The 12,498-nt window shown below is 45.6% G+C and overlaps 1 protein-coding gene across 3 annotated transcripts in view; it reads right to left on the bottom strand.

Moving 5' to 3' along the window:
- Nucleotides 1-12,498, bottom strand: part of CTXND1 (cortexin domain containing 1) — a 194,844-nt gene that overhangs the window by 58,118 nt on the left and 124,228 nt on the right. Inside the window, exon 1 of one of the 3 annotated variants that reach the window (XM_032175149.2) lies at nucleotides 406-653. The exons of the other annotated variants lie outside the window; for them this stretch is intronic. The gene's annotated coding sequence lies outside the window, so the exon portion shown is untranslated. Of the gene's footprint in view, nucleotides 1-405; nucleotides 654-12,498 lie in introns of those variants that run through there. 3 annotated transcript variants of the gene reach the window in all.

Raw genomic sequence — 12,498 nt, 5'->3', positions numbered from 1 at the left:
TGGCAGAGAGGCCGAGGATCCCCGAATGGGGAGGTGAGGCTCAGAACAGCGAGGGTGCCTGAGCACAGCACCACACTCTCCGGGTTTCTGAGCCCCGAGCCCCGCAGTGGAACTCCGGCCGCTGCGACGCGGCGCCCGTGCGGCTCCCGAGGCTACTGTCACCTGCCGCGTGGGTCCGGCCCTCCCCGCCGACCGAGGCGCACCCGGGGCGCTGTGCCGCCGAGGAGGGGATCGGTCCCAGTGTCCACGCGGGTCCCCTCCCGGCTGCGGCAGGGCTCGGCCCGAATTCAGCGAGCAGATCCTCCGCCTGCGGCCGGTGACCCGCGCGACGCCCCGGCGGCACCGACGATGCTGGCCCCGCAGGCGCCGCGGCGGCGGGTCCCGGGATGCTCCCGCGGTCCTTACCTGGCGAGGCCCGTCCCGTGCGCTCCCAGGGTCCTGGCTGGGCCGGCGCCGAGCCCAGGGCGACCGCGGATCGCTGGCTACGCCGTTTCCCGGTGCCGGGGGCGCGGGCGCGCGGGGCCCGGGGGGCGCTGCCCAGGCCCGGCTCGGCGGGAGCGGCCGGGCTGCGGCTGAGTCAGAGCCCCGGCGGCGCGGGCGAGCCCGGGCCAGCAGCCGAGAGGGGGCTCTGAGCGGAGCCGCGGCCGCCCTGGCATTTTAAAGGCGAGGCAGCTGGACGCCGTTCAAGCGGAAACGCAGAGAGAAACTTCAGCCCCCGGGGCAGAGCGTTGGCAGCGAGGGGAGGGGGCCCAAGAGCTCCTTGCAGGCGCACAAACCAATCTGGGCTGTTCCAATATGCTCTTCAAATGCATTTTCTTCAGATATTCCCTTTACAGTTAAAAAAAACAATCCCCCCAAACAACAACGACAATAAAACCCTCTCAAAGCCTTCTCCTGCAGTTTGCTTAATAGTAAGCCTAACATTTCCATTAAAGTTAGGGGCAAAAGCAGGGGGCCGGTTTGGGACGTCTGGTCAATGCAATTAGACAAGAGAAGGAAATAAGGTGTAAAAATACTGAAGTTGTGCCTTTGTTAAAAAATGTATATTCTATATGTGTGTATATATGTATATATATTATATATATGTGAAGCGTGAGAAAAATGATTACTATTTGCAGCGGATGTGATTGTGTAGTTGGAAAGTGCGAACTGAAGATTGTTGAAATAACAGCCTTTCCAAGGAATTGGCAGGCTACAAAATAAACATACCAAATTAACAGTGTTCTTGTGCACTTACTAACCATTTTGAAAGGCAAATAAAAAGTCCCATTCTCACTAATAGCCAAGCCACCGCAGCTAGGAAAAATAAACTTATCCTGAAGTGTGAAAAAAAAAACAAAACGCAAAAACAACCTTCTCTACTGGGGGACTAGAGAAGACTTGAATCTATTATGACACACGCCTTATTCTTGGACAAGAAGAAGTAAACATTGTAATCCCATCATGTCCTCTTTATCTGTCAATTAAATGACATCTCTATCAAATTCCAGGTAGAATTTTCTTTTTAACTTGACATGATTCTCAGTGTCATGTGGAATAATAAAGAGAACAGGCAACAAAATGTTGATAACGAAGAGCATAAGGGAAGTTAGCCCTGCTGGATATTAAAATGAAGAAATGCTTGCATGCATAAATGAATACATGAATAAATAAAATACATTGTTTGAGTGCTTACTATTTAAGGAAGTGCTCTACGTGGATTAATGCATTTTATTCATCACAACAACCCTATGATGCAGGTACTGATACTGCTGCCATTTTCAGATAGGAAATGGAAGCCCAAAAGTGTAAGTATCACACCCAAGGTCACACAAGTAGGAGTAGGGGATCAGAGGTTTGATGCAGGTGTTCTGCCTGCAAAAACTATGCATCTATATGCTTCAACCCCATCACACGACACCGCCTCTGTCACAAAGCAAAAACCAGCACATTACTGGTCCAGACATGACTGTTCAATGGAATGGGATGAAGAGCCCAGAATTAGAAGTACATGAGAAACAGTGGTGTTTAAGGTGGCACTTCATGTTAATCAGATAGATAGTTTTTATTTTATTTTATTTTATTTTTGAGATGGAGTTTTGCTCTTGTTGCCCAGGCTGGAGTGCAATGGCACGATCTCGGATCACTGCAACCCTCTGCCTCCTGTGTTCAAGCAGTTCTCCTTCCTCAGCCTCCCAAGTAGTCGGGATTACAGGCGTGCACCACCACACCTGGCAAATTTTTGTTAGATACAGGGTTTCACCATGTTGGCCAGGCTGGTCTTGAACTCCTGACTTCAGGTGATCTACCCACCTCTGCCTCCCAAAGTGCTGGGATGACAGGCGTGAGTCACCGTGCCTGGCCCAGATAGATAGATGTTTAAATAAATGATATTGGAATAACTAGATAGTCATTAGTGAAAGTGTGGGGATCTCATTTTCTACCTAGTTGCCCAGACCAAAACAAACTCCAGATCCATCATAAATTGAACATATAAAACTGAAGTCAAAAAATAATTAGATGAATATATATATAAAAGTCGTCATAAACCTAGAATTCTGAAAGCCTTTCTAAATATATCATAAAACCATAAAGGAAAAGACTGATATATATGATTATAAAAGATCCAAAGAAACGTCTTCATGGAAAAAGACACCGTAAACAGAATTCAAAAATAAACAACAAACTGGAAAAATATTTTCTATCCATATGAGATGGGGTTACTAAGTTTAACAAACAGAGATATAAACCTGGTTGAATTTAAATTTCAGATAGACTATGAATAATTTTTTAGTATGATTATGTCCCATTCATCATTTGTCCGAAAGTCAAATTTAACTTGATGTCCTGCATTTTAATCTGGCAGCCCTAACATAACAGCAACATTTTAATGTAGATATCTTACAAAGAACGCTTATAATCATTTTTTAAAAAAGATGATCACCACAATAGAACAAAGAATAAAAGAGATGAGCAGCCAGTTCACAAAAAAAGAAATATAAATGTCCCAAACAAGAGAAAAAAAAACTGTCCTCTCTAGCAGTGAAATAAATGCAAATAAAAAATTCAGGAAGTTGTACTTTTTACCTACTAGCTGGCAAATTTTAAAATATTGAACAAATTCAGTGCTGCCGAAGGGTCTGGAAAAATGGGCATTCTCTCTCAGTGTTTATGAGAATGTAATTTAGTACAATATTTCTAGAAAGCAGTTTGAGGACAAATATCAAATTGAATACTTTATGTACAAGCAAATTCATTTTCAAGAACTTATGTAAAGACATCATTAGACAAGTGGACAAAATATACATAGCAGATGTTTGTGGCTTTGCAGAAATAATTTAGAATAGTAGAAAATTGGAAACAACCCAAATATCTGTCAATAGGGGATTAGTTATTGAAATATAATTAAATCATAATACTATGCAATGAGACTTACTATGATGTGTGATGCAGGCATTATTCTTTTTTATTCTTTGTTTTTGAGACAGGGTCTCCCTCTGTCATCCAGGCTGGAGTACAGTGGTGTGATCTCAGTTTACTGCAGCTTGGATCTCTTGGACTCAAGCGATCCTTCCACCTCAACTTCCCAAGTAGCTGGGACTACAGGTGCATGCTACCACGTCTGGCTAATTTTTGTTTTGTTTTGTTTTGTTTGTTTATTTTTAGTAGAGACATGGTTTTGCCATGTTGCCTGGGCTGGTCTCAAGCTCTTAAGCTCAAGCGATCCTCCTAGATTGGCCTCCCAAAGGGCTGGGATTACTGGCATGAGCCACAGTGCTGGGCTGATGCAGGCATTATTCTAAACACTTCCTGTGTATTAACTTGTTTAATCATCAGAACAAAACAAAACAGAAACACTGAGTAAGAAAGTACTATTATCTCCATTCTGCAGAAGACAAAACACGCAGAGAGGCAAGCAACTTTCCCAAGGTCTTACAGCTGGAAAATTGAGGACTAGGATTTAAAGCAAGGTGTGGTAGCTGCAGAGACCACACTCTCAGCTGTTATGCAATGTTGCGTACTGAATGGAATCCCATGACAGCATGCGAGAATAAGTGCATCCATAGGGTGGAATACCAAATAGGTGTTAAAAATGACAATATAATTCTGTACTTACTGACATAGAAGATATTTATAACATATTGTTAAGTGAAAAAAGAAAATTTCAAAACCACATACTTGTATGATTCCATTTGCATAACGTTGAATCTATTTATATGTGCTTATACATATAGACAGAGAGAAATATCTGGATGAATAATCACTAGCATATTAACAGCCTTTCTTTCTGAGTGATGGGATTTCAGGAGAGTTTTTACTTTCTTCACTGTACTTTTCTAAATGACTTAGGTTTTGGTATTATGAATATATATATATATATATATATATTTTTTTTTTTTTTTGACGGAAACTCTCTCTGTCACCCAGGCTGGAGTGCAGTTGCACAATCTCGGCTCACTGCAAGCTCCGCCTCCTGGGTTCAGGCCATTCTCCTGCCTCAGCCTCCCGAGCAGCTGGGATTACAGGCGCCTGCAATCACGCCCGGCTAATTTTTTGTATTTTTAGTAGAGACAGGGTTGCACCCTGTTAGCCAGGGTGGTCTCGATCTCCTGACCTCGTGATCTGCCCGCCTCAGCCTCCCAAAGTGCTGGGATTACAGGCGTGAGCCACTGTGCCTGGCTGTGTTTTTTAAATGTTTAGAAAAACAGGAAAACAAAATCCTGGGGGGCAATTCCCATTTTATGATTCCATGCTTTAGTGTCTTGATAGTCTAGGCTTTCTGCAAGCTTGTTATTTCTCCCTTCAAATTCCGACAGCTGAGATACCTGGCTAGGAATCAGCCTGGAGGATCATGGGAGTTCCCAGCAGCAGGTAAACCCTAAGCATCCCCCATATACCTCCTGCTGCCTCTGGCTGAATGAAGATCGTGCACTGGGCTATGTCAAGTGAATCTTGCTGCTATCAAAAGGGGTGCTGAGAACATGGGCAGGTCCCACCCATTCTCCATGACTAGTGTCTCATCTGTAAAGTTAGATATATAGGTTAGGGTTCTAATTGCAAAATACAGAAATTATTTAATACAACTTACACTGGTTTAAAAAATAAGGCATAGTCTCTTGAAGGTTTAGAGAATCCAGAGAGAGTAAGACAACGAAGGCACAGTAAGAACCAAGATGCAATTTACTCTAAGAACTGCTGTCATCATCACCTCTAAGGCTTCTCCATCTACTCCCTGTTTCTGCTTCTGTCTGGGCATCAGTTTCATCTGTTTAATTCTACACTGGTGTCCTCTCCTCCTCAGTCCATGAAAATATGGCAGTCACCTGAGTTTTATGTAACATCTTCAGTCACCCAAATAAATTAATTTTCTTGGTCCTTAGGTTTAAAATTTCCAGACCAGGGCTTTCTTAACCCAGCTTGGGAGAATATCAATTCCCCTGGGCATCAGTCAGGATAGGCTGGGTTATGCTGTAGTAACAAACAGTTCCTACATCTCAGTACCTTACAACAACAGAGTTTACCTCTTGCAGGTGCTTCATGTCCATTGTGGGTTGGCTGTGGCTTGGCTCCATGTTGGGAACTTTACTTGGGAAGAAGTAATTTACAACTGGAGCATTTTGGTCTCATGGCAGATGAAAAGAGAAGACACAGGAAACCATGGGCTAACTCTTAAAGCTGCTGCCAGAGTAATTCACATGGCCAAGTCTAACACCAGTGGGATAGGCAAGTCTACAGCTCTGCCAGAGTTACAATACAGCCAACAATGTAGCTTCACACACCAGTAAACTGTGGCCAAGAGGATGGGGTCCTAATAGAATATGACATTGATCACCACAACCACTGGATGGGACAGACAAGGATGCCATGTTCTGATACAGCTCTGTGCAGAAAAAGGGGGCAGGAACATTGGGAAGACAACTGCATTAATCTTGACCAGAGTGATCATTCAGTTAACGATTCTGTGAACCTGCAAATAGGCTAAATCATCCTTGGGGATAACTGGGATACACTGGAAAGAAAGCTGGACTTGGAGTCAGACAGGTGTGGGTTCAAGTTCTGGCTCTGCAACTCACTATGTGTATAATCATGGCCAAGTCATGGTACAGATTGAGTGCCCCTCATCTAAAATGCTTGAGAACAGAAGGGTTTTAGATTTCAGATGTTTTCAGATTTTGGAATATTTGCATATACATAGTGAGATAACTTGGAGATGAAACTCAAGTGTAAACATGAAATTCATTTATGTTTCATATACACCTTATACACAAAAGCTGAGGTAATGTTATATAAATTTTAAAACAATTTTATGCATCTAACAAAGATTTGGCTGTGTTTTGACTGAGACCCATCACATGAGATCAAGAGTGGAATTTTGGTGCTCAAAAAGTTTCAGATTCTGGATTTCAGATGTTTTTTGTTTTGTTTTGTTTTTTGGGGACAGAGTCTCGCTCTGTCACCCAGGCTGGAGCACAGTGGCTCAATGTCGGCTCACTGCAACCTCTGTCTTCCGGGTTTAAGCAATTCTCCTGCCTCAGCCTCCCCAGTAGTTGGAATTACAGCCATGTGCCCCTACGCCCGGCTAATTTTTGTATTTTTGTAGAGATGGGATTTTGCCATGTTGGCCAGGCTAGTCTTGAACTCCTGATCCCAAGTGATCCACCTGCTTTGGCCTCCCACAGTGCTGGGATTACAGGCATGAGCCACCATGCCCGGTCAGATTTCAGATTTTTAGATTAGGATGCTCAACCCGTATTTAATGTCTTCTCAGTCATGAAACAGGGATAGCAATGTTTGAAGGATTGTTGTAGAGATCAAATGCAACTTTGAAGGTAAGCCATCTAGAAGAATGTCATAGGTGAGCTCAGCCCTTATTATTAACCTTTAAAAACAGATAAAGTTTCCTAACTGTTCCTGTTTAGTGTCCACTGGGAGTAAACGAATGTAATCTCTCCAATTTATGTCTGAGTTATTAACTGTGACACTTCCTTTGTCACTTCCAAAGTTCAAAACACAGGTCACCTTCAACAGAATTAGTTAAGTCTCACTCACTTGCACCTGGTTTCTGCGGGTATTTGAGCTCCCGAGCCAGCTTATGTAGAAGCCTACTTTCTTTGTGGTAAGGACAAAAAGCCCTAGAATGGCACCAACTGTAGCTTCCAGACCAATCTACTTGCTCTGTCCTGCACAGAAGTGTCACCTTTGTCATGAGCTTGTACCCAGAGATACCATCAAAAGCCCAGAGTCTTTATCTGTGGGATCCTGATACATTCATAGGTATCAGCACCTTCTACACAGCAGGTGACTTGCATCTGTGACCACCATGTCACAAAGCAGGCATGTCCTTCTAACTTATGCATGCCTAATTCCTGCCAAAAGCCCAGAGGTTTATTTCAACAGTGAAATTCACAAGAAGCCAGTTGGTAAAAAATTTTCCCAAGCACTTGGCTGGGATGGATGATGACTGACTGCAGTAGGCTTTCTGTATGAGGAGATAAGTAGCAAGAGGATGGGGGGCATTAATGCCCTATGGCCACCTTGTACTGGCTTGTAGAACAGTTGTTCAGTTATCAGGAATTTTGCCGGGTGTTTTTTAAGCCATTGGTAGCTTGAAATCAGCCGTAATGGGAGTATTTACACCACAGAAATTGGTAAATGCTACAGATCAGAGTCCCCCACCCCTACCTCAAACCAGCTGTTAAGCATTTCCTAGCACAGCCTTGGTGAATGGCCACTCTCTGGAGGGCTGCTGAGGGACTTCAGCTCTGGTACTGGGTGGAGAAAGTTGTCCCAGCACATCTCTGACATTTCTTCCAGGTCTGAGGCTCCTGACTGCCCTGCAGAAAGAGGACTTGTTGCCTGTGGCTGGCAGACTCTTGGTTCTGGCCAACCAGCATCCTCTCTTGAGTCTCACAAGGGGAGGACATCCAGACAGACCAGTTTTGCCACGAGATAGATTTCTGCCTCAAATCTACGTTTTGATGCTCTTTCTCTTACTCCCACTTACAACTACTAGTTAATTAAATTGGCTCTATAAAATACATTCTGAATGCCACCATTCTTCCAAACAGCAGCCAGAGTTACCCCTTTAAAATCTGAGTCAGAAAATACCACTGCTTTGCACAGAAAACAAACAAACAAACAACAGTTTTTACTTTCACTCAGGTTGAAATCCAGTCTTTCAATATGACATATAACCCTGGAAAAGATCACTCCCATTCTTCTCTGACCTCCTCTGGCTCCCTTGTTCATGCTTCTTCAGCCAGGACAGCCAATGAGCGATTCTCCTGGCACACCTGGTTCATTCGATCCTGGCTTTTATACACACTGCTGCTTCTGTTCGCACGGTTCTTTCTCCAGAGATCTGCAAGGACTGCCTTCTTCCTTCTTCCTGGGCTCCCCTGTCAAGTAACTTCCAAGATTGTTCTGTACAAAACAATAACTCTCCCATTTTCACTCTGTCTCACTGGGCTTGCTTTATCTGTTTATAGCATTTAGAGCCTCTCCCCTCCCCTGCCATGTGATGTACTTACTTGTGGAATCATTCGTGGTCTGTTTCTACCCACCAGATTGCATAATCATGAGGGCATGGACTTTGTTTTCCTGGATTCTGTGTCATGGGTGGTTGGCCCCAGTTGGGGGCATGGATGCTCAGATGGGGTGCCTGGCACAGCCGCCTCCTAAGGATGGACAGGCCCCTGCATTGTCTTGCTGGGTGCTGGGTGCTGACTCCTAGGAGAGGGTCTTGTCGTGAAAGCTCAGCCTTGGGCTCCTGCTCTGGTTGGCCAGTTCCTAACCTAATCCCAGCCTGAGAGCCTCATAGACCCAGGGAAAAGAGATGTAAATACCCTCAGAAAAGATCTCAGAGGCTACTTCAGGAGGCGGCTTGGAAAGGGCACACTGGACAGAGTTCCTTTGGAAGCGACTTTGAGGCAGCCCCTTGCTCTCTCTCTCTCTCTCACCTCCTTTTCTCCACTGGACCAGAGCATGGGGAGCCCTGAGCTTTCTGCCCACTTTGACGTTTCCTATTCCATCCCTAGATGGGCCGAGGAGGCAGCTTTTGAGGGAAAGCTTTGGAAAATTCCCAGCTCTTGGCCGTTGTTTACATCTAAGGTGCTGTTTATGCTTCTCCTCTGGGCTCCCTGCCTCTGTGGATGACACAGCATGGCCACTGTGGGGTCAGCTCCTCCTCCCACCCCTTCCCCTGCACTTCAGGGCCACAGCCTGCAGGCTGATTCATGCCCTTAGGAGGCCAGAAAGACAGCGGGGAAGCAGGCATTGGTGACAGCCGGTCCCTCCTCTTTGTATTTTGGGGAGGGCTGATGGATGACCCCATCCTAAATGAAGATACTCAAGGGAAGGAGATGATTCCTGCCAGCTGGACCAGCCTCAGGGTGTGCAAAGCCTTTTCTCATACATCGTCTGCATTTCCAACCACTGCTTTATAGGCAGGGCAGGGCAGGCAGTGCTTAGCGCTTATGCTTGTTTTGCAGATGAGGAAACTGAGGACAAAGACCAGTTGAGTAGCTGGTCCAAAGTCTTGAGACTTCAGCACCAAATTCCGGAACTAGCACCCAAGTCTCTGGAGTCCTTGTCTGGTGCAGTTTCTGCCACATCCAACTGCCTCACATGGCACATTGTCAGATTGAACACCTGATATTGGAGTTGTTACTGTGTGGCTGAGTAGCATCAAACCCCCTGCTCTAATGCCTGATATTGTTTGGATGTGTGTCCCCTCCAAATCTCATGTTGAAATGCGATCCCCAGTGTTGGAGGTGGCTTCCTTCAGGAACAGCTTGGCACCCCATGAATAGCTGGGCATCCTCCCCACTGCAATGAGTTCACTTGAGATCTGATTGTTAAAGAGAATCTGGTGCCTCCCTTCTCTCTCTTGATTCCTCTCTCACCATCTGACACACTAGTTTCCCCCTTTGCCTTCTGCCATGATTGAAAGCTACTTGAGGCCTCACCAGAAGCAAATGCTAGCACCATACTTCCTGTACAGTCTGCAGAACAGTGAGCCAAAATAAACCTCTTTTTTTTATAATTATCCAGCTTCAGGTATTTCTTTATAGCAATGCAAAAACGGACTGACATAGTGCCTCCCTAGGTTCTGCCATTCCAAGGGCTTAGGACATTCGGCTGGAAAAGAAAACTCAAGGTTTTCTCTGCTCTGGGTCCCTGAGGGCTTGTGGTGCAGAGAAGGGGGCTAGATTCAGCAAGAGGAGGTACCGGGAGGCGGGTTGCAGCTCAGCTCAGGAATGCTCTCCCTCATACCTGCAGTCACCTGAAAAGGAATGTGCTGCTCTTCTGTGCCCTGTTTCCACATGGGTGTGCCCTAAGGAAAAACACAAAGTATGAGGGAAAAGACATGACTGAAAAAATGCCCTTTTAGCTTATAAACATGTGCACTGCCCTCTGTCACCTTCTAAAGAGGAAGGACTCTTAGCTGGCCTGCATCTTGGGTTTGCATCTAGGATCACATCATGCTGAATGGAGCATGGAGAAGAGAGATGGAGAGCCAAGACAGGGACAAGTTGTTTTGCTTAAGGAAAGAGATAGTCAGCAGAAACTCTCTGGGAGAGGAATGGGAAGCAGAGGAGAAGCCTGTTCCAGGGCAGGTGGCCCTGAAGGAGGTTTGGGAGCTGACAATGGAGCATGGCAAGAAGGGGGACTTTGGAGGGAGGCATTGGGGGAGAGGGAGGCAGGGAGGGGGCAAAGGGGCAGAGGGAGGAAGCTAGGTGGGAGAGAGGGAATTTTAAGTAGCTGTGTGTGTGCGCATGTGTGACATTTTGTAAGAGAGAAAGACACGATTTTGTCAAGAGAGAAAGACACAATTAAAACACACTTTTAGGAAGTCCTGCTGAGTGGTACACAATGTCACCCTGTCTTGTCTACCCTCACAACCTACGGTAAAGAGCCACATTACCCTGAGTGCTTTGGGAGCCTGTTCTGGGGAAGGTCTTACTGTGCCAGTGAGTTGGGGTCGTGGAGGTGCCAGGAAGGACAAGGGGTTTGGGAGGCATGAGGCCCTAGTTGGGCTTCTGAAAGCAATGATTACCCACCATAGAGAAAACCTGGCTACCTTCATGGGTTCAAATTCTGTCTCCGCTACCTATTGCCTAAGAAGGTTTGGGCTCTTTATTCACCATCTCTGAGTCCTGCATTCCTCGCTTGTAAATGGGGATACAACGTCATCTGATTTTAGGGATGCTGTGAGGATTAAGCCAGGTGACACATGAAAAGCTCCAGTGCTGAGCCTGGTGTTCAGTGAGAGCCCAGTGCCAACAGTGAAGGAGCTATTAAATCACGGAAGGTGTGCAAAGAGTTGACCGTCATCAGAGAATGCTAATGGAGATCATAGAGCAATGTGGAAAAATGTTTGGCTTATAATATTGGGTAACACATGAAAAAAACACGAAATCAGGTAAAATTATTTACACAGGTGGATAGAGCATGGAAAAGAAACAATGAAAAACAAAAGCAGTTGATTTGTTAGAGTGATGGAATTGCAGAGGGCGTCCTTTCCATTTTTATTCCTTGTATTGTTATAATATTTTTGTACAGCAAATATGCAGGAAGAAATGAGTGGTCTCAGAAGGGGAGGAGTACTCACCCATAGCAGGGACTGTGGCAGAATCTCCTAGTGCTCAGCCACAGCCAGCTCTTCCCTTTTGTTTTGGGGACTTTCACATTTGACTATTTCTGATTAATAGATTGTGAGAGGAAATGAGTGTGTCCGTATAGGCTGCAGCATTTAATTGCCAGTGCAAAGCCTCCTCATCTCCTTCTTGCCCAGCCAGGTGACCGAGAAGGCCATGGATTCCAGATGGTGCAGCCATGCTGTGGTAGAACCTCCATCAGCCTCCATCAGGGTCCTTGAAAGACATGTGGAGAAGAGCCCCCTGCTGATCCCCTACTGGTCATGTAAGACTTGAGCAAGAAGTGGATTTTGTAGCATTCAGCCACCGACATGTGTTGGTTAAATTATGCAGAGTATAACAGCCCATCCCATGTCCAAACCTCTGCTTGCTGCAGCAAGGTGTGCTGAGTTTTCCTTAGATGGATGACGACAGGCAGATGCCCGAGTCTCCTGTGTCTTAATAGCTCAGTTATGCTTGACTGAAAAGCCTGGTCCTTGCTTCTCCCTGGAATAGCTTCTCAATGCTGCTCACAGAACTTTTTGAAATCTGGTTTCTAGCTTCGGCTCAAGGTCTAAAGAAACCCCCACACCCCATGCACAGGATTTAGCTGAAATGGTGCAAAAGAACAAAGGAGTGACTCAAACTACATTTAAGCAGGAGAGCCCACTGTGGTATCCAAGCCTTGCTCTGAGGCTTAGACATCACAGTGGGGTTCTGAGGAAGTCAGAGTCTACCTAGGATCTGAGAATTCAGAGTTATAGTGTGAATATTTGCTGTTGGCTTTGATGTGGGTCCAGTTACTTCCTGCTGCCCACAGTGCAGCTTTCCCCTTAGCCTTGTCATCTGAGTACCTTGTCCTCAGCACCCTTTAACTCTC

The sequence above is a fragment of the Hylobates moloch genome, unplaced genomic scaffold (assembly GCF_009828535.3).
Source record: "Hylobates moloch isolate HMO894 unplaced genomic scaffold, HMol_V3 SCAFFOLD_14, whole genome shotgun sequence".
NCBI lineage: Eukaryota > Metazoa > Chordata > Mammalia > Primates > Hylobatidae > Hylobates > Hylobates moloch.
Note: the sequence above shows the minus strand (reverse complement) of the source record. Positions and strands in the feature narration are given on the sequence as shown.